This window comes from Pseudophryne corroboree, chromosome 2, assembly GCF_028390025.1.
Source record: "Pseudophryne corroboree isolate aPseCor3 chromosome 2, aPseCor3.hap2, whole genome shotgun sequence".
In the NCBI taxonomy this organism is placed as follows: Eukaryota; Metazoa; Chordata; class Amphibia; order Anura; family Myobatrachidae; genus Pseudophryne; species Pseudophryne corroboree.
In genome coordinates this window covers 199295149-199318297 of record NC_086445.1, presented here as the reverse complement: position 1 = coordinate 199318297, position 23149 = coordinate 199295149, and the positions used below count along the sequence as shown (strand labels likewise).

Below are 23149 nucleotides of genomic sequence, written 5' to 3'. Positions count from 1 at the left end.
GACGGGTTGGTTTGGACCCCCCCCAAAAAAGAAGCAATTAATCTCTCCTTGCACAAACTGGCTCTACAGAGGCAAGATGTCCACCTCATCTTCACCCTCCGATATATCACCGTGTACATCCCCCTCCTCACAGATTATCAATTCGTCCCCACTGGAATCCACCATCTCAGCTCCCTGTGTACTTTGTGGAGGCAATTGCTGCTGGTCAATGTCTCCGCGGAGGAATTGATTATAATTCATTTTAATGAACATCATCTTCTCCACATTTTCTGGATGTAACCTCGTACGCCGATTGCTGACAAGGTGAGCGGCGGCACTAAACACTCTTTCGGAGTACACACTTGTGGGAGGGCAACTTAGGTAGAATAAAGCCAGTTTGTGCAAGGGCCTCCAAATTGCCTCTTTTTCCTGCCAGTATAAGTACGGACTGTGTGACGTGCCTACTTGGATGCGGTCACTCATATAATCCTCCACCATTCTATCAATGTTGAGAGAATCATATGCAGTGACAGTAGACGACATGTCCGTAATCGTTGTCAGGTCCTTCAGTCCGGACCAGATGTCAGCATCAGCAGTCGCTCCAGACTGCCCTGCATCACCGCCAGCGGGTGGGCTCGGAATTCTGAGCCTTTTCCTCGCACCCCCAGTTGCGGGAGAATGTGAAGGAGGAGATGTTGACAGGTCGCGTTCCGCTTGACTTGACAATTTTGTCACCAGCAGGTCTTTCAACCCCAGCAGACCTGTGTCTGCCGGAAAGAGAGATCCAAGGTAGGCTTTAAATCTAGGATCGAGCACGGTGGCCAAAATGTAGTGCTCTGATTTCAACAGATTGACCACCCGTGAATCCTTGTTAAGCGAATTAAGGGCTGCATCCACAAGTCCCACATGCCTAGCGGAATCGCTCCCTTTTAGCTCCTTCTTCAATGCCTCCAGCTTCTTCTGCAAAAGCCTGATGAGGGGAATGACCTGACTCAGGCTGGCAGTGTCTGAACTGACTTCACGTGTGGCAAGTTCAAAGGGCATCAGAACCTTGCACAACGTTGAAATCATTCTCCACTGCACTTGAGACAGGTGCATTCCATCTCCTATATCGTGCTCAATTGTATAGGCTTGAATGGCCTTTTGCTGCTCCTCCAACCTCTGAAGCATATAGAGGGTTAAATTCCACCTCGTTACCACTTCTTGCTTCAGATGATGGCAGGGCAGGTTCAGTAGTTTTTGGTGGTGCTCCAGTCTTCTGTACGTGGTGCCTGTACGCCGAAAGTGTCCCGCAATTTTTCTGGCCACCGACAGCATCTCTTGCACGCCCCTGTCGTTTTTTAAAAAATTCTGCACCACCAAATTCAAGGTATGTGCAAAACATGGGACGTGCTGGAATTTGCCCATATTTAATGCACACACAATATTGCTGGCGTTGTCCGATGCCACAAATCCACAGGAGAGTCCAATTGGGGTAAGCCATTCCGCGATGATCTTCCTCAGTTGCCGTAAGAGGTTTTCAGCTGTGTGCGTATTCTGGAAAGCGGTGATACAAAGCGTAGCCTGCCTAGGAAAGAGTTGGCGTTTGCGAGATGCTGCTACTGGTGCCGCCGCTGCTGTTCTTGCGGCGGGAGTCCATACATCTACCCAGTGGGCTGTCACAGTCATATAGTCCTGACCCTGCCCTGCTCCACTTGTCCACATGTCCGTGGTTAAGTGGACATTGGGTACAACTGCATTTTTTAGGAGACTGGTGAGTCTTTTTCTGACGTCCGTGTACATTCTCGGTATCGCCTGCCTAGAGAAGTGGAACCTAGATGGTATTTGGTAACGGGGGCACACTGCCTCAATAAATTGTCTAGTTCCCTGTGAACTAACGGCGGATACCGGACGCACGTCTAACACCAACATAGTTGTCAAGGACTCAGTTATCCGCTTTGCAGTAGGATGACTGCTGTGATCCTTCATCTTCCTCGCAAAGGACTGTTGAACAGTCAATTGCTTACTGGAAGTAGTACAAGTGGGCTTACGACTTCCCCTCTGGGATGACCATCGACTCCCAGCGGCAACAACAGCAGCGCCAGCAGCAGTAGGCGTTACACGCAAGGATGCATCGGAGGAATCCCAGGCAGGAGAGGACTCGTCAGACTTGCCAGTGACATGGCCTGCAGGACTATTGGCATTCCTGGGGAAGGAGGAAATTGACACTGAGGGAGTTGGTGGGGTGGTTTGCGTGAGCTTGGTTACAAGAGGAAGGGATTTACTGGTCAGTGGACTGCTTCCGCTGTCACCCAAAGTTTTTGAACTTGTCACTGACTTATTATGAATGCGCTGCAGGTGACGTATAAGGGAGGATGTTCCGAGGTGGTTAACGTCCTTACCCCTACTTATTACAGCTTGACAAAGGGAACACACGGCTTGACACCTGTTGTCCGCATTTCTGGTGAAATACCTCCACACCGAAGAGCTGATTTTTTTGGTATTTTCACCTGGCATGTCAACGGCCATATTCCTCCCACGGACAACAGGTGTCTCCCCGGGTGCCTGACTTAAACAAACCACCTCACCATCAGAATCCTCCTGGTCAATTTCCTCCCCAGCGCCAGCAACACCCATATCCTCCTCATCCTGGTGTACTTCAACACTGACATCTTCAATCTGACTATCAGGAACTGGACTGCGGGTGCTCCTTCCAGCACTTGCAGGGGGCGTGCAAATGGTGGAAGGCGCATGCTCTTCACGTCCAGTGTTGGGAAGGTCAGGCATCGCAACCGACACAATTGGACTCTCCTTGTGGATTTGGGATTTCAAAGAACGCACAGTTCTTTGCGGTGCTTTTGCCAGCTTGAGTCTTTTCAGTTTTCTAGCGAGAGGCTGAGTGCTTCCATCCTCATGTGAAGCTGAACCACTAGCCATGAACATAGGCCAGGGCCTCAGCCGTTCCTTGCCACTCCGTGTGGTAAATGGCATATTGGCAAGTTTACGCTTCTCCTCCGACAATTTTATTTTAGGTTTTGGAGTCCTTTTTTTACTGATATTTGGTGTTTTGGTTTTGACATGCTCTGTACTATGCCATTGGGCATCGGCCTTGGCAGACGACGTTGCTGGCATTTCATCGTCTCGGCCATGACTAGTGGCAGCAGCTTCAGCACGAGGTGGAAGTGGATCTTGATCTTTCCCTAATTTTGGAACCTCAACATTTTTGTTCTCCATATTTTAATAGGCACAACTAAAAGGCACCTCAGGTAAACAATGCAGATGGATGGATTGGATACTAGTATACAATTATGGACGGGCTGCCGAGTGCCGACACAGAGGTAGCCACAGCCGTGAACTACCGCACTGTACTGTGTCTGCTGCTAATATATAGACTGGTTGATAAAGAGATAGTATACTCGTAACTAGTATGTATGTATAAAGAAAGAAAAAAAAACCACGGTTAGGTCACTGGTATATACAATTATGGACGGGCTGCCGAGTGCCGACACAGAGGTAGCCACAGCCGTGAACTACCGCACTGTACTGTGTCTGCTGCTAATATATAGACTGGTTGATAAAGAGATAGTATACTCGTAACTAGTATGTATGTATAAAGAAAGAAAAAAAACCACGGTTAGGTCACTGGTATATACAATTATGGACGGGCTGCCGAGTGCCGACACAGAGGTAGCCACAGCCGTGAACTACCGCACTGTACTGTGTCTGCTGCTAATATATAGACTGGTTGATAAAGAGATAGTATACTCGTAACTAGTATGTATGTATAAAGAAAGAAAAAAAAACCACGGTTAGGTCACTGGTATATACAATTATGGACGGGCTGCGGAGTGCCGACACAGAGGTAGCCACAGCCGTGAACTACCGCACTGTACTGTGTCTGCTGCTAATATATAGACTGGTTGATAAAGAGATAGTATACTCGTAACTAGTATGTATGTATAAAGAAAGAAAAAAAAACCACGGTTAGGTGGTATATACAATTATGGACGGGCTGCCGAGTGCCGACACAGAGGTAGCCACAGCCGTGAACTACCGCACTGTACTGTGTCTGCTGCTAATATATAGACTGGTTGATAAAGAGATAGTATACTCGTAACTAGTATGTATGTATAAAGAAAGAAAAAAAAACCACGGTTAGGTCACTGGTATATACAATTATGGACGGGCTGCCGAGTGCCGACACAGAGGTAGCCACAGCCGTGAACTACCGCACTGTACACTGGTTGATAAAGAGATAGTAGTATACTCGTAACAACTAGTATGACGACGGTATAAAGAATGAAAAAAAAACCACGGTTAGGTGGTATATAATACAATTATGGTTGGACGGACTGCCTGCCGAGTGCCGACACAGAGGTAGCCACAGCCGTGAACTACCGCACTGTACACTGGTTGATAAAGAGATAGTAGTATACTCGTAACAACTAGTATGACGACGGTATAAAGAATGAAAAAAAAACCACGGTTAGGTGGTATATAATACAATTATGGTTGGACGGACTGCCTGCCGAGTGCCGACACAGAGGTAGCCACAGCCGTGAACTACCGCACTGTACACTGGTTGATAAAGAGATAGTAGTATACTCGTAACAACTAGTATGACGACGGTATAAAGAACGAAAAAAAAACCACGGTTAGGTGGTATATATTATAATACAATTATGGATGGACGGACTGCCTGCCGAGTTCCGACACAGAGGTAGCCACAGCCGTGAACTACCGCACTGTACACTGGTTGATAAAGAGATAGTAGTATACTCGTAACAACTAGTATGACGACGGTATAAAGAACGAAAAAAAAACCACGGTTAGGTGGTATATATTATAATACAATTATGGATGGACGGACTGCCTGCCGAGTTCCGACACAGAGGTAGCCACAGCCGTGAACTACCGCACTGTACACTGGTTGATAAAGAGATAGTAGTATACTCGTAACAACTAGTATGACGACGGTATAAAGAACGAAAAAAAAACCACGGTTAGGTGGTATATATTATAATACAATTATGGATGGACGGACTGCCTGCCGAGTTCCGACACAGAGGTAGCCACAGCCGTGAACTACCGCACTGTACACTGGTTGATAAAGAGATAGTAGTATACTCGTAACAACTAGTATGACTATGACGACGATATAAAGAAAGAAAAAAAAAACCACGGTTAGGTGGTATATAATACAATTATGGATGGACGGACTGCCTGCCGAGTGCCGACACAGAGGTAGCCACAGCCGTGAACTACCGCACTGTACTGTGTCTGCTGCTAATATAGACTGGTTGATAAAGAGATAGTATACAATACTACTAATATACTGGTGGTCAGGCACTGGTCACCACTAGTCACACTGGCAGTGGCACTCCTGCAGCAAAAGTGTGCACTGTTTAATTTTAATATAATATTATTTATCATGTACTCCTGGCTCCTGCTATAACAACCTGCAGTGCTCCCCAGTCTCCCCCACAATTATAAGCTTTATATACAATACATTGATGTGCAGCACACTGGGCTGAGCAGTGCACACAGACTGAGTCACTGTGTGACTGTGTATCGTTTTTTTCAGGCAGAGAACGGATATATTAAATAAAACAAACAACTGCACTGTCTCTGGTGGTCACTGGTCACTGTGGTCGTCAGTCACTAAACTCTGTCTGCACTCTGCACTCTCTTCTAATCTACAGTATCACAGCAATCTCTCTCTCTCTCTCTCTTCTAAATCTAATCTAAATGGAGAGGACGCCAGCCACGTCCTCTCCCTATCAATCTCAATGCACGTGTGAAAATGGCGGCGACGCGCGGCTCCTTATATAGAATCCGAGTCTCGCGAGAATCCGACAGCGTCATGATGACGTTCGGGCGCGCTCGGGTTAACCGAGCAAGGCGGGAAGATCCGAGTCGCTCGGACCCGTGAAAAAAAAAGTGAAGTTCGTGCGGGTTCGGATTCAAAGAAACCGAACCCGCTCATCTCTAGTATATATAGCAGTACGGTACGGAAGGCCACTGCTCTACCTACCTCTGTGTCGTCAAGTATACTATCCATCCATACCTGTGGTGCATTTCAGTTGTGCGCAGTATATATAGTAGTAGGCCATTGCTATTGATACTGGCATATAATTCCACACATTAAAAAATGGAGAACAAAAATGTGGAGGTTAAAATAGGGAAAGATCAAGATCCACTTCCACCTCGTGCTGAAGCTGCTGCCACTAGTCATGGCCGAGACGATGAAATGCCATCAACGTCGTCTGCCAAGGCCGATGCCCAATGTCATAGTAGAGAGCATGTAAAATCCAAAAAACAAAAGTTCAGTAAAATGACCCAAAAATCAAAATTAAAAGCGTCTGAGGAGAAGCGTAAACTTGCCAATATGCCATTTACGACACGGAGTGGCAAGGAACGGCTGAGGCCCTGGCCTATGTTAATGGCTAGTGGTTCAGATTCACATGAGGATGTAAGCACTCATCCTCTCGCTAGAAAAAAGAAAAGACTTAAGCTGGCAAAAGCACAGCAAAGAACTGTGCGTTCTTCTAAATCACAAATACCCAAGGAGAGTCCAATTGTGTCGGTTGCGATGCCTGACCTTCCCAACACTGGACGGGAAGAGCTTGCGCCTTCCACCATTTGCACGCCCCCTGCAAGTGCTGGAAGGAGCACCCGCAGTCCAGTTCCTGATAGTCAAATTGAAGATGTCACTGTTGAAGTACACCAGGATGAGGATATGGGTGTTGCTGGCGCTGGGGAGGAAATTGACAAGGAGGATTCTGATGGTGAGGTGGTTTGTTTAAGTCAGGCACCCGGGGAGACACCTGTTGTCCGTGGGACGAATATGGCCATTGACATGCCTGGTCAAAATACAAAAAAAATCAGCTCTTCGGTGTGGAATTATTTCAACACAAATGCGGACAACAGGTGTCAAGCCGTGTGTTGCTTTTGTCAAACTGTAATAAGTAGGGGTAAGGACGTTAACCACCTCGGAACATCCTCCCTTATACGTCGGTCGCCTGCAGCGCATTCATCATAAGTCAGTGACAAGTTCAAAAACTTTGGGTGACAGCGGAAGCAGTCCACTGACCACTAAATCCCTTCCTCTTGTAACCAAGCTCCTGCAAACCACACCACCAACTCCCTCAGTGTCAATTTCCTCCTTGCCCAGGAAAGCCAATAGTCCTGCAGGCCATGTCACTGGCAAGTCTGACGAGTCCTCTCCTGCCTGGGATTCCTCTGATGCATCCTTGAGTGTAACGCCTACTGCTGCTGGCGCTGCTGTTGTAGCTGCTGGGAGTCAATCATCATCCCAGAGGGGAAGTCGGAAGACCACTTGTACTACTTCCAGTAAGCAATTGACTGTCCAACAGTCCTTTGCGAGGAAGATGAAATATCACAGCAGTCATCCTGCTGCAAAGCAGATAACTCAGGCCTTGGCAGCCTGGGCGGTGAGAAACGTGGTTCCAGTATCCACCGTTAATTCAGAGCCAACTAGAGACTTGATTGAGGTACTGTGTCCCCGGTACCAAATACCATCTAGGTTCCATTTCTCTAGGCAAGCGATACCGAAAATGTACACAGACCTCAGAAAAAGACTCACCAGTGTCCTAAAAAATGCAGTTGTACCCAATGTCCACTTAACCACGGACATGTGGACAAGTGGAGCAGGGCAGACTCAGGACTATATGACTGTGACAGCCCACTGGGTAGATGTATTGCCTCCCGCAGCAAGAACAGCAGCGGCGGCACCGGTAGCAGCATCTCGCAAACGCCAACTCGTTCCTAGGCAGGCTACGCTTTGTATCACCGCTTTCCAGAAGAGGCACACAGCTGACAACCTCTTACGGGAACTGAGGAAGATCATCGCAGAATGGCTTACTCCAATTTGACTCTCCTGGGGATTTGTGACATCGGACAACGCCAGCAATATTGTGCGTGCATTACATCTGGGCAAATTCCAGCACGTCCCATGTTTTGCACATACATTGAATTTGGTGGTGCAGAATTATTTAAAAAACGACAGGGGCGTGCAAGAGATGCTGTCGGTGGCCCGAAGAATTGCGGGCCACTTTCGGCATTCAGCCACCGCGTACAGACTGGAGCACCACCAAACATTCCTGAACCTGCCCTGCCATCATCTGAAGCAAGAGGTGGTAACGAGGTGGAATTCAACCCTCTATATGCTTCAGAGGATGGAGGAGCAGCAAAAGGCCATTCAAGCCTATACATCTGCCCACGATATAGGCAAAGGAGGGGGAATGCACCTGACTCAAGTGCAGTGGAGAATGATTTCAACGTTGTGCAAGGTTCTGCAACCCTTTGAACTTGCCACACGTGAAGTCAGTTCAGACACTGCCAGCCTGAGTCAGGTCATTCCCCTCATCAGGCTTTTGCAGAAGAAGCTGGAGACATTGAAGGAGGAGCTAAAACAGAGCGATTCCGCTAGGCATGTGGGACTTGTAGATGGAGCCCTTAATTCGCTTAACCAGGATTCACGGGTGGTCAATCTGTTGAAATCAGAGCACTACATTTTGGCCACCGTGCTCGATCCTAGATTTAAAACCTACGTTGTATCTCTATTTCCGGCAGACACAAGTCTGCAGAGGTTCAAAGACCTGCTGGTGAGAAAATTGTCAAGTCAAGCGGAACGTGACCTGTCAACATCTCCTCCTTCACATTCTCCCGCAACTGGGGGTGCGAGGAAAAGGCTAAGAATTCCGAGCCCACCCGCTGGCGGTGATGCAGAGCAGTCTGGAGCGAGTGCTGACATCTGGTCCGGACTGAAGGACCTGCCAACGATTACTGACATGTCGTCTACTGTCACTGCATATGATTCTCTCACCATTGAAAGAATGGTGGAGGATTATATTAGTGACCGCATCCAAGTAGGCACGTCAGACAGTCCGTACATATACTGGCAGGAAAAAGAGGCAATTTGGAGGCCCTTGCACAAACTGGCTTTATTCTACCTAAGTTGCCCTCCCTCCAGTGTGTACTCCGAAAGAGTGTTTAGTGCAGCCGCTCACCTTGTCAGCAATCGGCGTACGAGGTTACTTCCAGAAAATGTGGAGAAGATGATGTTCATCAAAATGAATTATAATCAATTCCTCCATGGAGACATTCACCAGCAGCAATTGCCTCCACAAAGTACACAGGGACCTGAGATGGTGGATTCCAGTGGGGACGAATTAATAATCTGTGAGGAGGGGGATGTACACAGTGAAAGGGGTGAGGAATCGGAGGATGATGATGAGGTGGACATCTTGCCTCTGTAGAGCCAGTTTGTGCAAGGAGAGATTGATTGCTTCTTTTTTTGGTGGGGGCCCAAACCAACCAGTCATTTCAGTCACAGTCGTGTGGCAGACCCTGTCGCTGAAATGATGGGTTCGTTAAAGTGTGCATGTCCTGTTTATACAACATAAGGGTGGGTGGGAGGGCCCAAGGACAATTCCATCTTGCACCTCTTTTTTCTTTAATTTTTCTTTGCATCATGTGCTGTTTGGGGACAATTTTTTTGAAGTGCCATCCTGCCTGACACTGCAGTGCCACTACTAGATGGGCCAGGTGTTTGTGTCGGCCACTTGTGTCGCTTAGCTTAGTCACACAGCGACCTTGGTGCGCCTCTTTTTTTCTTTGCATCATGTGCTGTTTGGGGACAATTTTTTTGAAGTGCCATCCTGCCTGACACTGCAGTGCCACTCCTAGATGGGCCAGGTGTTTGTGTCGGCCACTTGTTTCGCTTAGCTTAGTCACACAGCGACCTTGGTGCGTCTCTTTTTTTCTTTGCATCATGTGCTGTTTGGGGACAATTTTTTTGAGGTGCCATCCTGCCTGACACTGCAGTGCCACTCCTAGATGGGCCAGGTGTTTGTGTCGGCCACTTGTGTCGCTTAGCTTAGTCACACAGCGACCTTGGTGCGCCTCTTTTTTTCTTTGCATCATGTGTTGTTTGGGGACTATTTTTTTGAGGTGCCATCCTGCCTGACACTGCAGTGCCACTCCTAGATGGGCCAGGTGTTTGTGTCGGCCACTTGTGTCGCTTAGCTTAGTCACACAGCGACCTTGGTGCGCCTCTTTTTTTCTTTGCATCATGTGTTGTTTGGGGACTATTTTTTTGAAGTGCCATCCTGCCTGACACTGCAGTGCCACTCCTAGATGGGCCAGGTGTTTGTGTCGGCCACTTGTGTCGCTTAGCTTAGTCACACAGCGACCTTGGTGCGCCTCTTTTTTTCTTTGCATCAAGTGCTGTTTGGGGACTATTTTTTTGAAGTGCCATCCTGCCTGACACTGCAGTGCCACTCCTAGATGGGCCAGGTGTTTGTGTCGGCCACTTGTGTCGCTTAGCTTAGCCATCCAGCGACCTCGGTGCAAATTTTAGGACTAAAAATAATATTGTGAGGTGTGAGGTGTTCAGAATAGACTGGAAATGAGTGGAAATTATGGTTATTGAGGTTAATAAAACTATGGGATCAAAATGACCCCCAAATTCAATGATTTAAGCTGTTTTTTAGGGTTTTTTGTAAAAAACACCCGAATCCAAAACACACCCGAATCCGACAAAAAAATTTCGGTGAGGTTTTGCCAAAACGCGTCCGAATCCAAAACACGGCCGCGGAACCGAATCCAAAACCAAAACACAAAACCCGAAAAATGTCCGGTGCACATCACTAGTATTTAGTAGCTGATTAGTTGGTACCTTATTTCTCTCAACGGGTGTAGTACGGGTGACCGGCGGTCTCCTGACCGCCGGTCACCTTACCGACGCCGGGATCCCGGCAGCATACCGACGCTGGGATCCCGGCGGGTAGGGGCGAGTGCAGCAAGCCCCTTGCGGGCTCGGTGGCGACCTGCGGTCGCCACGGGTTCTATTCCCACTCTATGGGTGTCGTGGACACCCACGAGTGGAAATAGTCCCTGTTGGTCGGCATGCCGACCATCGGGATAGTGAGCCGTCGGGCTCACGGAGGAGGTCATGTGACTGTCGGTCAGCCGACCGGCGGTCACATGACTACCACCCCTCTCAACGTTATCTCACCAAGATTTGATAAATATTCCCAATCCCAATATACCCCTTCTGTTATTTCTGAGTATACAGGTTGAGTATACCTTATCCAAAATGCTTGGGACCAGAGGTATTTTGGATATCGGATTTTTCCGTAGTTTGGAATAATTGCATACCATAATGAGATATCATGGTGATGGGACCTAAATCTAAGCACAAAATGTATTTATGTTACATACTGTATACACCTTATACACACAGCCTGAAGGTCATTTTAGACAATATTTTTTTTATAACTTTGTGCATTAAGCAAAGTGTGTCTACATTCACACAATTCATTTATGTTTCATATACACCTTATATACACAGCCTGAAGGTCATTTAATACAATATTTTTAATAACTTTGTGTATTAAACAAAGTTTGTGTACATTGAGCTATCAAAAAACAAAGGTTTCACTATCTCACTCTCACTCAAAAAAGTCCGTATTTCGGAATATTTGGATATGGGATACTCAACCTGTATAACTATAGAGGCAAGAGACACCAGGCCAAATGTTCTTATACAGGTCATAGAAGTGTGAGTGAATTTATTTTTTTTTTTCAAATATCTATTTATTCATGCATCACTTCACAATACAGTCAAAACAGCAGTATATAACAATGTTGGTTATACATTTCGGTCATTAAGAGGAGTTCCATACATAAACCGTTTTTCAGAACAGCAAAGTTGAATTGTTCATGTTCATCAAATAACATATCGTATATTAAAGTTACGATAGGAAATTGCACTATGTCACTACACGTCTATTTCACCCGTCTCGGGAGCGTGAGAGGACCAGAGGCCACGGCCCGCCCATCCAGTTTGAGCCAACAAAAAATAAAAAAAAATGTATTTTCTTTTGTTGCTAGGCAAAAGGAGGATCCCCCCCGAATACCCGCGTTTCATACCATTCATTGTTATATAACGCAGATTTAATTCTGTTCTGGTAATCTATTTGTAGAGTGGCTACATAGCTTTCCCAGCAGTCAAAAAAATTGCCTACCAGAGTAACCTTACTCAGTTTGGTTTCAACAAGATCCGTGGTAAACACATGGTATAACTTTTTCTTAAATCCACACCTGTAATATAGGGGGTCATTCAGACCTGGTCGCACGCAGGCTATTTTTTGTACTGCTGCGACCAGGTAATCGCCGCCTACCAGGGCCATAACTACATGTGTGCCAGGTATGCCTGGCACACAGTGCAGTCGCCCTGAGGGCGCAACTGTCCGCTTTCCTTAAAGTCAGCGGCATTGTAATGAGTCAAATTGACTCATTACAAGCCTCCTGTGTGTGCCAAAGCGAGGAGAGGAGCAGCTCCAGGTGCAGGGGAGAGGGAAGAGGAGGGAATGGGAGGAGGGAGCTGCAGCAGCGCACTGTAATTCATTGCGGCACCGCTGCAGCTGTCCCTCTCCTTCCACATAGGCTGGCCCCCGCTGCTGTGAATGCTGGTATGTGCTTCCCTCATCCCCTATCCTGTCTACCTAATGTGTAAAAGGGGGACTCTGTCTGCTGTAATGTGTAAAAAGGGGGACTGTCTGCCGTAATGTGTAAAAAGGGGACGCTGTCTGCCATAAGTGTAAAAAGGGGATACTGTCTGCCGCAATATGTAAAAAGGGGACGCTGCCGGCCGTAATGTGTGAAAAGGAGATGATGTCTGCCGTAATGTGTAAAAAGGGGACGCTGTCTGCCGTAATATGTAAAAAGGGGGACTCTGTCTGCCGTAATGTGTAAAAGGTGGACTATGTCTGCCGTAATGTGTAAAAGGTAGACTCTGTCTGCCTTAATGTGTAAAAAGGGGAATCTGTCTGCCATAATGTGTAAAAGGGGCTCTACCTGGTGTAGTTGCGCTACTGTGCGACGTAATTTGAATAATGGAGACTACTGTGCACTGTAATATGAATTGGTATTATTTGGTGGCCACACCCCTCCCCCATGAAGCCACGCCCCTATATTTTCCCCGCGTGCCTACGGCGCGCACTGCCCCTATTTTACATAAAAGGAGGGGGGTCACCGATGTCATTTCATGCACACAGCGCTAAAATGTCTAGTTACGGCACTGCCGCCTACAGGGGGAGGGGGTAAGGGCTTTGCAGGGGTGCGATGGCCTGTGTAGTGAGCTGCACAAACCAAAGATTGTGCAGTTTCTGCACAGCCCAGGGCTTACTCAGATACTGTGACGATCTTGGCTGACGGTGACGTCAGGAACCCTCCTCCGGAACTGCCGGGCACGCCTGCGTATTTCCCGACACTCCCAGAAAATGGTGAGTTACGGCCCAGGAATGCTTTCTGTCTTTTAATCTTCTTGCGATTTACCCTGCGATCGCTTCCGTCGTAGAAGCCGTCGCTCTCCGGCGACCCCCTTCAACGGGAGAGACGTGCCTGTGCATTGCGGGTTACACGCATGCGCAGTTCACACCTGTTCGAACGGCTGCAAAAAAATGCCGTGTGCGAACGAGTCTGAATGATCCCATAGACTTTCGTGCAGGCGCACTAACAGTCAGCAATAATTTTTTGCAACCTTTTGCGATTCTTTGACCGGTAGGGAATATCCCAAAAACTGCCCACTCTGCTGTAAAAGGGAGGACATGTCCAGAAGCAGTGCATTAAATCTGCGTTTGGCATTTGACATTTCAAATACTTATCAGTCAATCATTCCCACTTATTGCCTTTTTGGGGAGTAATATGCCCTATGTATTTAGAAACATTTCAAGGTGGTGTGTTTTGGAATGTGCAAATTTTTCTAATAAACACATTAATTGATGACCACTAAAGTCACTGCTTATTCATATTTCATATACAGGATTTTTTTATACATATATTACCATCCTTTGCTTACTATGTACTTATTCCCTTAGCTATAACCAAGGACGGACTTGCCATCTGGCACTTTTGGCAAATACCAGAAGAAGACAAGCTGGCCGAGCAGTGCAGCCTCCCAATGCGCTGCTCGGCTGCCCGCAACATGGAGACAGGGGTTGGCCAATCAGTGAAGCTTGTGTCTACCTTGTTGCATAGCATTGTGTCATCTGCAAACTGGCACACTTTTCCTTCAATACCATTTGCAATGTCACCAACACAAACATACTGTATTAAAGAGCACTGATCCAAGTACAGATCCCTGGGGTACTCCACTGGTAACATTTCCCTCCATAGAATGCACTCCATTTATTACAACTGTTTGCTATCCTGCAACCAGGTTCTTATCCATTTAACTGTTGTATAATCCAATCCCACGCTTTTGATTTTATTTAGCAGTCTGCGATGCGGGACTGTGTAAAATGCCTAACTAAAGTCTAGATATGCTACATCTACAACACCACCCCCTATATCTATTACTTTAGTGACGTAGTAAAAAAAAAAATCAGTAACATTTGTTTGGCATGATCTCCCACCAGTAAATCTATGCTGTTTTGGGATCCTGTAAATTGTTTAAGATATTCCACAACTCTTCCTTTTAATAGTGTTTCCATTACCTTCTCTACTACTGATGTAAGGCTTACTAGACTGTAGTTACTTGCTTTTTCTTGCTTCCACTTTGTGCAATGGTACTACATTCCCTCTCTTCCATTCCTCTGGAATTGCATCTGTAGCTAGTGACATCTAGTACATCTTTAAGCTATTTTAGTATCTTTGGATGTATCCCATCTGGCCCCATTGATTCAGTAATCTCAATAACATTAATTTACAGTTAGTTTTGACCACCTCTTAGTTCACAATATTGTTTTCATCAGTATTGGCCAAAGGCTGGCGGGTTAAATGAAGCAACAGAGCAGCGTCACAAACACACAGCAGTTACTTTTAGAATATATATATATATATATATATAGTAATGGATCTCGCCACTCAAAACCTCTATTAATGATGCCCGGGTGCCCTCCTTTACCTCGCGGCGGCACTCCCTCGGGACTTGTCAGTAATAAACAGCACAAAGACAGCAGCTTGTCTCTGTACTGTTTATTACTGACAAGTCCCGAGTGAGTGCCGCAGACTAATAGTCCATTCCAGATATGGCACTCTGTGGTCTCTTTCAGGAAATAAATACAGCTCACAACAAAGCTTGCATCAGCGACGTTTTGGCTTTAATAGCCTTTGTCAAGCATTATAACCATCACAACATAACAATCAATAATGTGCAGCTTAAATACCCTTACCTCTCTCCACGCCGCCACGGACTCCCTCCCGCATCCGGTCGCATTGCTCCGTCTTCCAAGTCCACCGTCCTATTCCCACCGCCTCCAATCACCGCGTGTTGCCATGGAGACCAGTGGTCGTTGCCAGAAACGCTGGTTCTCCTGTTCTGACCGCGGCATAGGAAGTTACTTCATTGTGAAGCCAAGTGGATTCACCTTTAAGAGGAAGTCACAATTTGATCCGGTTTCCAGTAACATTGCTATACAAAGTTTTATGAAATCGCTGGATGTACAGGTGGTGAATGATCAGAAAGCTTCCAAACTCTTAAGGGGTTAAGCAGCAATAATAAGATTGCAATCAGGGCTGCGGATAAGGGGGGAGGGGTGGTTGTGATGGACGTTGACAAGTACTGTGACGAGATTGATAAACAATTATCTGTAACAAGCGTCTATCTGCCACTAACTTCTGACCCTACCTTTCAATATAAAGCTGTGATTGATACTATCTTGGAGAAGGCTAAGGATGATGGTATCATCAATGCTGACACCTGTAACTTTCTTAAAGTGGATACACAGAGGGTTCCGCTTCTATATACGCTTCCCAAGATCCACAAGAGTATGTGTGACCCGCCTGGTCGGCCCCTTCGTCTCCGCGAGGGATTCATTGTTTAATAACATTTTCAAATTTTTGGATCATTATCTCCAGCCTTGCGTCCAGGCGGGTGACACATACTTGAGGGATACAACAGATCTACTTCTTAAGTTGGGAGAATTGCCCCAAAATATGTGGAAGTGCACCCTCAATATCAATAGTCTTTACACTAACATCCCTCATTTAGGAGGTCTTCAGGCAGTGAGGACATTATTGAGAGGAAATGCGTTGTATGAGGGTCCGTATTTAGATTTCTTCCTTTTATTATTGGAAATGGTCCTTAAACGGAATTACTTCTATTTTAATGGGCGCTACTACAATCAATGCTCAGGGTATGCCAAGGGGTACCCTGTGGCCCCTGTGTACGCCAATACGTATATGTCTGTATTGGAAAAATCCTTGTTCTTTAACCGGGAGGTTAGGGATCAGATAGTGTTTTACAAACGCTATATAGATGATGTGATTCTGTATTGGAAGGGGACATATGTTGAGTTACAAGAATTGGTTGAACAGATTAATGGCTTAGATTGTCCCATCAAATTCACCTATACCATCAGTTGTGAAGAGATTACATATCTTGATGTTAGGATTAATCTAGATAGAGATATGAACATTCACACTAGTATTTATTCAAAGAAAACGGATAGAAACACATTACTGAGAGCAGATAGCTTTCACCCGCAGGCTACCATCAATAGTCTTCCCTACTCTCAGTTTTTGAGGGCTAGGAGAATTACTAGTGAGGAGCACGTGTTTGATCAAAATCGGGACATGATGTCTAAAAAGTTTAGAGCGAGAGGGTACCGAGATGACATTATCAAAGTAGTGAAAAAGACCAAGCATGCGTCTAAGGAAACCTTAAATTGGGTACATAGGTACACAGTAGCACACAATAAAATCAGAAAAAGTAGTGCCGACTTATGGCCTGTAATCCAAAGTGACATCAAGAGTCTTAAACACTCCACCATTAGACATTGTTACCAGAGGGGTAAAAACATTTGTGATTGGACAGTACATGCCGATATCACGAAACAGTTACAATCCCTAGATAGTGTAAGCAGACGTAGCAATGGTTGCTACAAGTGCACAGGGTGTACAACCTGTGGCCACATGACAGCGGGGAAGTATTTTTTTCATCCCCATATGGGTCGCAGATATGAAATTAGACATGCCCTTACTTGCACCAGTTCTTATATTATCTATTTGATTAAATGTCCCTGCGGACCTTGTTATGTGGGGAAAACCATACGGACATGTCGTTAACGTATGGCCCTACATAGGTCCTCTATTCGGGCGGCACTGGGTGGTAAAGGCTTGGAGCAACCCATCGCCAGACATTTTAAAGAGGCCAAACACAGTATGGCCAATTTACGCCACATGATTATCGACCATGTCCCGGACGATGGGAGACAGGGTGATAGGATAGGAAGTTACTTCAATGTGAAGCCAAGTGGATTCACCTTTTAGAAACAGTGAAACCAAAAGGGCTTAACGATCAATTGAATCTCAGTATATTCCTGTGATATGTTCCACCGTTTAACTTAGCAGTAAGAGTCATTCATATATCTTCATTATACTAATGCAGTCTATGAATGTATGAAGGAAAAAGTATGTGTAAGTGAGCTCAATATGTTTTTAATGTTCTGTAATGTTTTTATTTTGTTTTGTTTATATGTCACGTTGTTTATTGGTGTTTTATTTACTTTCCAGACCCCATGGATCTCCTGATCCCGCTGATGAGTGGGACGTCTACAGGTCCCGGTACACTGTCCTGTGACATACACACACGATCGCCGCGTTCAGAACAGGAGAACCAACGTTTCCGGCAACGACTGCTTGTCTCCATGGCAACGCGTGGTGATTAGAGGCGGTGGGAATAGGACGGTGGACCCGGAAGACGGAGTGACGCGACCAGATGCGGGAGGGAGTCCGTGGCGGCGTGGAGAGAGGTAAGGGTATTTAAGCTGCACATTATTGATTGTTATGTTGTGATGGTTATAATGCTTGACAAAGGCTATTAAAGCCGAAACATCGCTGATGCAAGCTTTGTTGTGAGCTGTATTTATTTCCTGAAAGAGACCGCAGAGTGCCATATCTGGAATGGACTATTTGTATGCGTAACGGGCACCGCGGCAGCTGATTGAGGAAGTGAGAGTGCCGGTTAACAGTTCGTATATATATATATATATATATATATATATATATATTGCTCGAAGTGGGGCGGTATGCAACGGCATACCGCCACTTCAAGCACTGAGAAGGGCCTAGCAAAGTAGTGAGCTCCCTGTCCCCTGCGTGGTCCGTCCTCCCCCTGCCGTCACACCAGAAGTAATTTTCCCAGCTCTCCTTGTGCCTTGTGTGGCTGGGGTGACGGGAGTGGAGCTCCCCGTCCCCAGCGCTTGGCACTGATTGCTGCAGCCAGGGACAGCTCTTCTGGCTGCAGCAACTTCTCACCCCCCCACCCCCCCCCCAGTTTCCCCAGCGCAGTGCACCCGAGGCTAGCACTTGCCAGTGCCGCCTTGTGCAGTCAGCACTGAGCGCTGTGGCCCTGGTCTCCTGGCTGCAGTGGCTCTATACATCCCCTGCTGCACTGGTGGTTAACCTATCACTGAGAGGGTCCGGCCGAGCAAACATTTAAAAAAAATAATTAAAAAAGTTTTTACATTAGGCGCCTAGAGCCAGTATTACATTTTAAAATTGGCGCCTAGCGCCTTTAGTCCTTTTAAAAATAGTGCCCTCACAATGAGCATGAAACCACTAGCAACGAGCATGGAACACAGGGTATGAAACCATTGGCAACAAGCATGAGACCCCTGGCAATGAGCAGGTTATTTAAAAATAATTAAAGGCCTTACTGTGGGCATAATTTGTAAGGGACATTATTGTGTGTGGAGCATAAAATGGTGTAACTGTATGTGGAATAATGTGTAATGGGCATTACAGTGTATGGCGTAATGTGTGGCATAATGTGGAATGGACATTACGGTGTGTGGAATAATGCGGATTGGGCATTACGGTGTGTGGTACAATGTGTAAGGGGCATTACAATAAAGAGCAGAAATGACAAATAATGTAAAGGGCATGAATCAGTTTTTTTTCCTGTGTTTGTTTTTCCTGTGTTGAATAGGGGGCTCTACCTGGCATAATGTGTATAAGGGGTACTACTGTGTTGTGTAATATGAATTGGTACTATTCTGTGGCCATTCCCCTTCCCCATGAAGCCACGCCCCTATTTTTTCACCCTCGGCGCGCACTAACCCTTTCCTTTTTCCATACCCCCTCTTCATAATTTCCACTTCGTCCACTGTATATATACAGATTGATTCAAAAGTCACAGTACACCCTTTTGTTTCAAAAACTGTGCAGGAATTGGGAAAACTGAATACTCCAGTAAGGTATGGGTGAGGTGGGCTACTTTTTAGATACTATATAGTGCAGCATGGTCTGCTCTAGCAGGTAACTGACTCTGTAATAGAGTAATAATATATAATTTAAGGGAACTGTCTGAAACCTGACATTAGAGGAAGGGGTGGTGCCATCAGGCATTATGCCCACCAGAGATTTCCCCTGTACCCCTGTGGGCCAGTCTGACCCTGCCTGTGTATGTGGACTGTTAATCATAGTACTCAGTTTGCCAGAAGATCTCCCAGTCAGCGGGCACTAGAAGGACATGGGGTTTACAGGAACAGCGCCAGTCGTCCGAGGCACTGGGGTACAGGATAGACACTGAGATCTGACAGCTGAAAGATGACATTTTGCTTGGTTTCCGGATCTGAACATGGCAGGACATCCAAGCCGGGACTCAGATCCACTCGTAATCAGTAACTCGCTCATCTAATAAATACTGGAAATAATAATGGTTGAAATCTGTAAAACATTCCTTCACAGATGTGTCCTCATATGCTTTTTCTCACAAATAGCCCTTATATTTGTGTAAATAAAACCTCTGACAGCATCAAAACTACATATCCGGCTTGCTCTGATCAATTATGTGTGTGACATTAGTATATTTCTGTGCGACTGTGTCTGAATCTGTGTAAGAAGGGCTCCGATGCAGCTACTGCTGCTTTTTCTCATGCGATGATTCATAGTGCTTCAGCTGCAACTTTGTATGTGTGTAATTCCTGTTTGGTTAATCTCCTCTATAGACACTATGGTAGCAATTCAATTGTTTTGCGTGCCCCCACTGGTCATTTATATGAATAGGTGCCCAAAGGAGCAATTCAACGGTGTCTCCATTTGGGCGCTCATAAGTATTGACAGGCCTAAAAGCACCAGGTAAAGCGGATGAACTCGTCTAAAATAGCCCCTTCCTCCGAACGCCTCTGCCTGTCAGTTGCATCACAGGACCCATTCTGCACATGTGCAGAACTGGTCCTGGCATGTGCAATTTCCCCACCATCGGGAAACTGCACAGAGGATTGCTTATGCAATCCTTAGTGAATCACCCCCTTAGCAGTTGCACACAATTGAATTGCTCCATCAGGTGCCCATTCATATAGATGCAAAGCGAGGGGCACCCAAAACAATTTAAATCACCTCAGGGGCGCTTTAAGAGAGGAGGAGGCCTGTGTGCTGTCTCCTCCATTCGAGCCCCCTCCTCTCTGATGGCAGCACTGGGGAATCTGACCACTAGAGGGCTCAGACTCTACTGCACATGCACAGATCACTGGGAAAATGGTGCAGCGGCCATTTTCCCAGGGATTCCTCTACTGCGCATGAGCAGAACACAGTGAAAATGGCAGCTGAGCCATTTTCACAGTGATTCCACAGCGCTGCTGACATCTGTGCGGGACTCCAGAGAGGTAAGTATTAAAAAATGGGTGCAGTGTGTGTGGTGGGGACTCGGGCACGTGTGCACCGCACACACTGCACGCATTATAGATACGCCAGTGAATCACCCCCTATAAACGGTTGATTCTGACTTTGCAATAAAGTAAAACAGTGCAACTAACGTTGCACCTTGGTAAAACCGTGCTGCACTGCAGGTGGGGCCTATTTAAAATGTGCAGGGAGATTTAGATGTGGGAGTAGCGTGTCCTAACTCAAATCTAAAATGGCATGTAAAAATCAAGCTGTTCAGCATTTGTGGGCTACAAGCAAAAGCAGCCAGTATTTACCCTGGCAGCAAGGTTTCCGCATTCATTTTCACATTCCTATTTGGTCTTTAAGGTGTCTGAGAACTCTCCTTTCCATACTCAATAAGGTAACTATGACCTTCAGAAGCAATATAGTCAATTTGGTTTCTAGAGTTTGCTGTTTATTGTAATTACTTGGATTATCAGACCCTCCGCCTATATTCAAACCTTCAAACGGGTTCTCAAAACCTATTTATCTCACCCTAACCCATCCATTGCCCCTTTTCTTCACACACTGGCTCACCCAAATGTGTCAGCAATGTTTGTCTGCCCCTCTATAGAGTCTACGTTTTCACAATTAGGGTCCTCTTCCCTCTAGTAGTCTTCATTTCCAGACTTATGCCAGTTTCTCCTCCGCCTTGTAAACATTGGCTCTGAACACCTCTGCTGAGCCCCTCAAGTAGGGTACAGATTGCATCCGATCTATAGGTTGACTGTCAGTAGGTCGACCACTAATGATCGACATACATTAGGTCAACATGGTCATTAGGTCAACATGTAAAAGGTAGACAGTGCTTATGGTCAATAGGTACAAAAGGTCGACAGGTTCAAATGGCAGACATGACAATTTTCGACACCTACTGTATATGGTCAGCTCAACTTTGTAAGTGTTTTTTGCATTTTATTTCCCAATTTTTCATACTTTACCATCCACATGGACTACGATTGGGAATTGCAACCTGTGCCGAGCACAGTGCTAGCGGAGCGAGGTTCAAGGGGATGCAGTTCACTAATTGTGGTTCCGTGTGCTTTGACGGTGAAACAGCACAAAAAAAGCATTGTGTCGACCTTTTTTGTGTCAACAATTTTTCATATCAGCCTTCTTATGTGTAGACCTTTTGTACCTGCCGACCTTTTTAATTGTCTGCCTTTTACCTGTCATCCTAATGACCCTGTTGACCTTTTGACCATGTCGACTTATTCCATGTCAATCTTGGGGGGTCGACCTATTGACCTAATTAGGGTCAACCTAATGATTCATACCTGGTACAAGTTATGCTGACTGTATAAATGTGCAGTTATTGATAGCCATGTTTAATGTTTTGCTTTGTTTGTACTGTAATTGTGTGCCCTCTCTGTTGTGTTATGGTTGCCCCCAATGACGCCGCGGTTGGTAACCCGACCCAGCATTTTGCCGGGTCAGGAAGCCAGTTGAAAGGGTCCAATGCTGGGTCGCACCAGGGAAGGTCCCGTTTCCAATTCCCGGGTGCAACCCGGCATTTGCAATCTGAAAGTGGTATATGTGATCCAGAGTGAATATTACAGATCAGACTGGCTATGATCCAGAACAGTTTTAATGAATTGCCGCACATTTGGTTCTACATATGTTTACTATACCCTTCAATAGATATGTTTTTAGCATGCCAGGAGTAGGCGTTGTTTGACAAATATAACTGAATGAATGGGTCAGGAGCATGCTCTGTTGGGGATCCGGTCTTTAGGTCGACAGCACTTAGGTCAACACTCATTAGGTCGACTACTATTGTTCGACATGCATTAAGCCGACATGGTGTATAGGTCGACATGGTCACTAGGTCGATATGGACAAGGGCGACATGGAAAAATGTCGATATGCGTTTTTCACTTTTTTTTAATTTTAAACTTTTTCATACTTTACGATCCACGTGAACTACTATGTGGAATAGTACGCTGTGCCGAGCGCAGCGGTAGAGGAGTGAGGTACCTTGCCCGAAGCATGGCGAGCGGATATGGCGCACTAATTGGACTAAGTGCATTTTTTACGAAGAAAACAATGCCAAAATGTTTTTTGAAATCTCATGTCGACCTTTTTCATGTAGACCTAATGACCACGTCGACCTATTTCAGGTGACGGCCTACTCACTGTCGACCAGTTGTGGTCGACCTAGTTACTGTCGACCCTATGATCCACACCCGCTCTCTTGGAGCCTGGAAGTGCTTGACATGATTTTGTAAATTTGTTTTTAGAATTTATTACTCAATCAACCTTCTGGCATTGCACATGTTTTCAGAAATGTTCTAAATATAGCTTAACATCTATGTATGTAAATGTGTAAAGAAAGTCTCAGTAGGAAAATTTTGAATACATCTCAAATGGTTGATTATATGGAGTGTGCTATCTTGTATAGGCTATGAGTTATGACACTTAGGGGTATATTCAATTAAAGTCGGATCCATTCCGACATGCATTTGTTGGAATGGATCCGACAGGACCTATTCAATGAACGGCCAAATCCGAC

The 23149-nt window shown here is 45.9% G+C and overlaps 1 long non-coding RNA gene across 1 annotated transcript in view; it reads left to right on the top strand.

Annotated features, from left to right (window-relative positions):
- Positions 1-23149, top strand: part of LOC135008690 (uncharacterized) — a 358352-nt gene that overhangs the window by 293796 nt on the left and 41407 nt on the right. The window contains exon 2 of the long non-coding RNA XR_010208347.1: positions 17503-17741. This is a non-coding gene — a long non-coding RNA (uncharacterized LOC135008690). The remainder of the gene's footprint in view (positions 1-17502; positions 17742-23149) is intronic.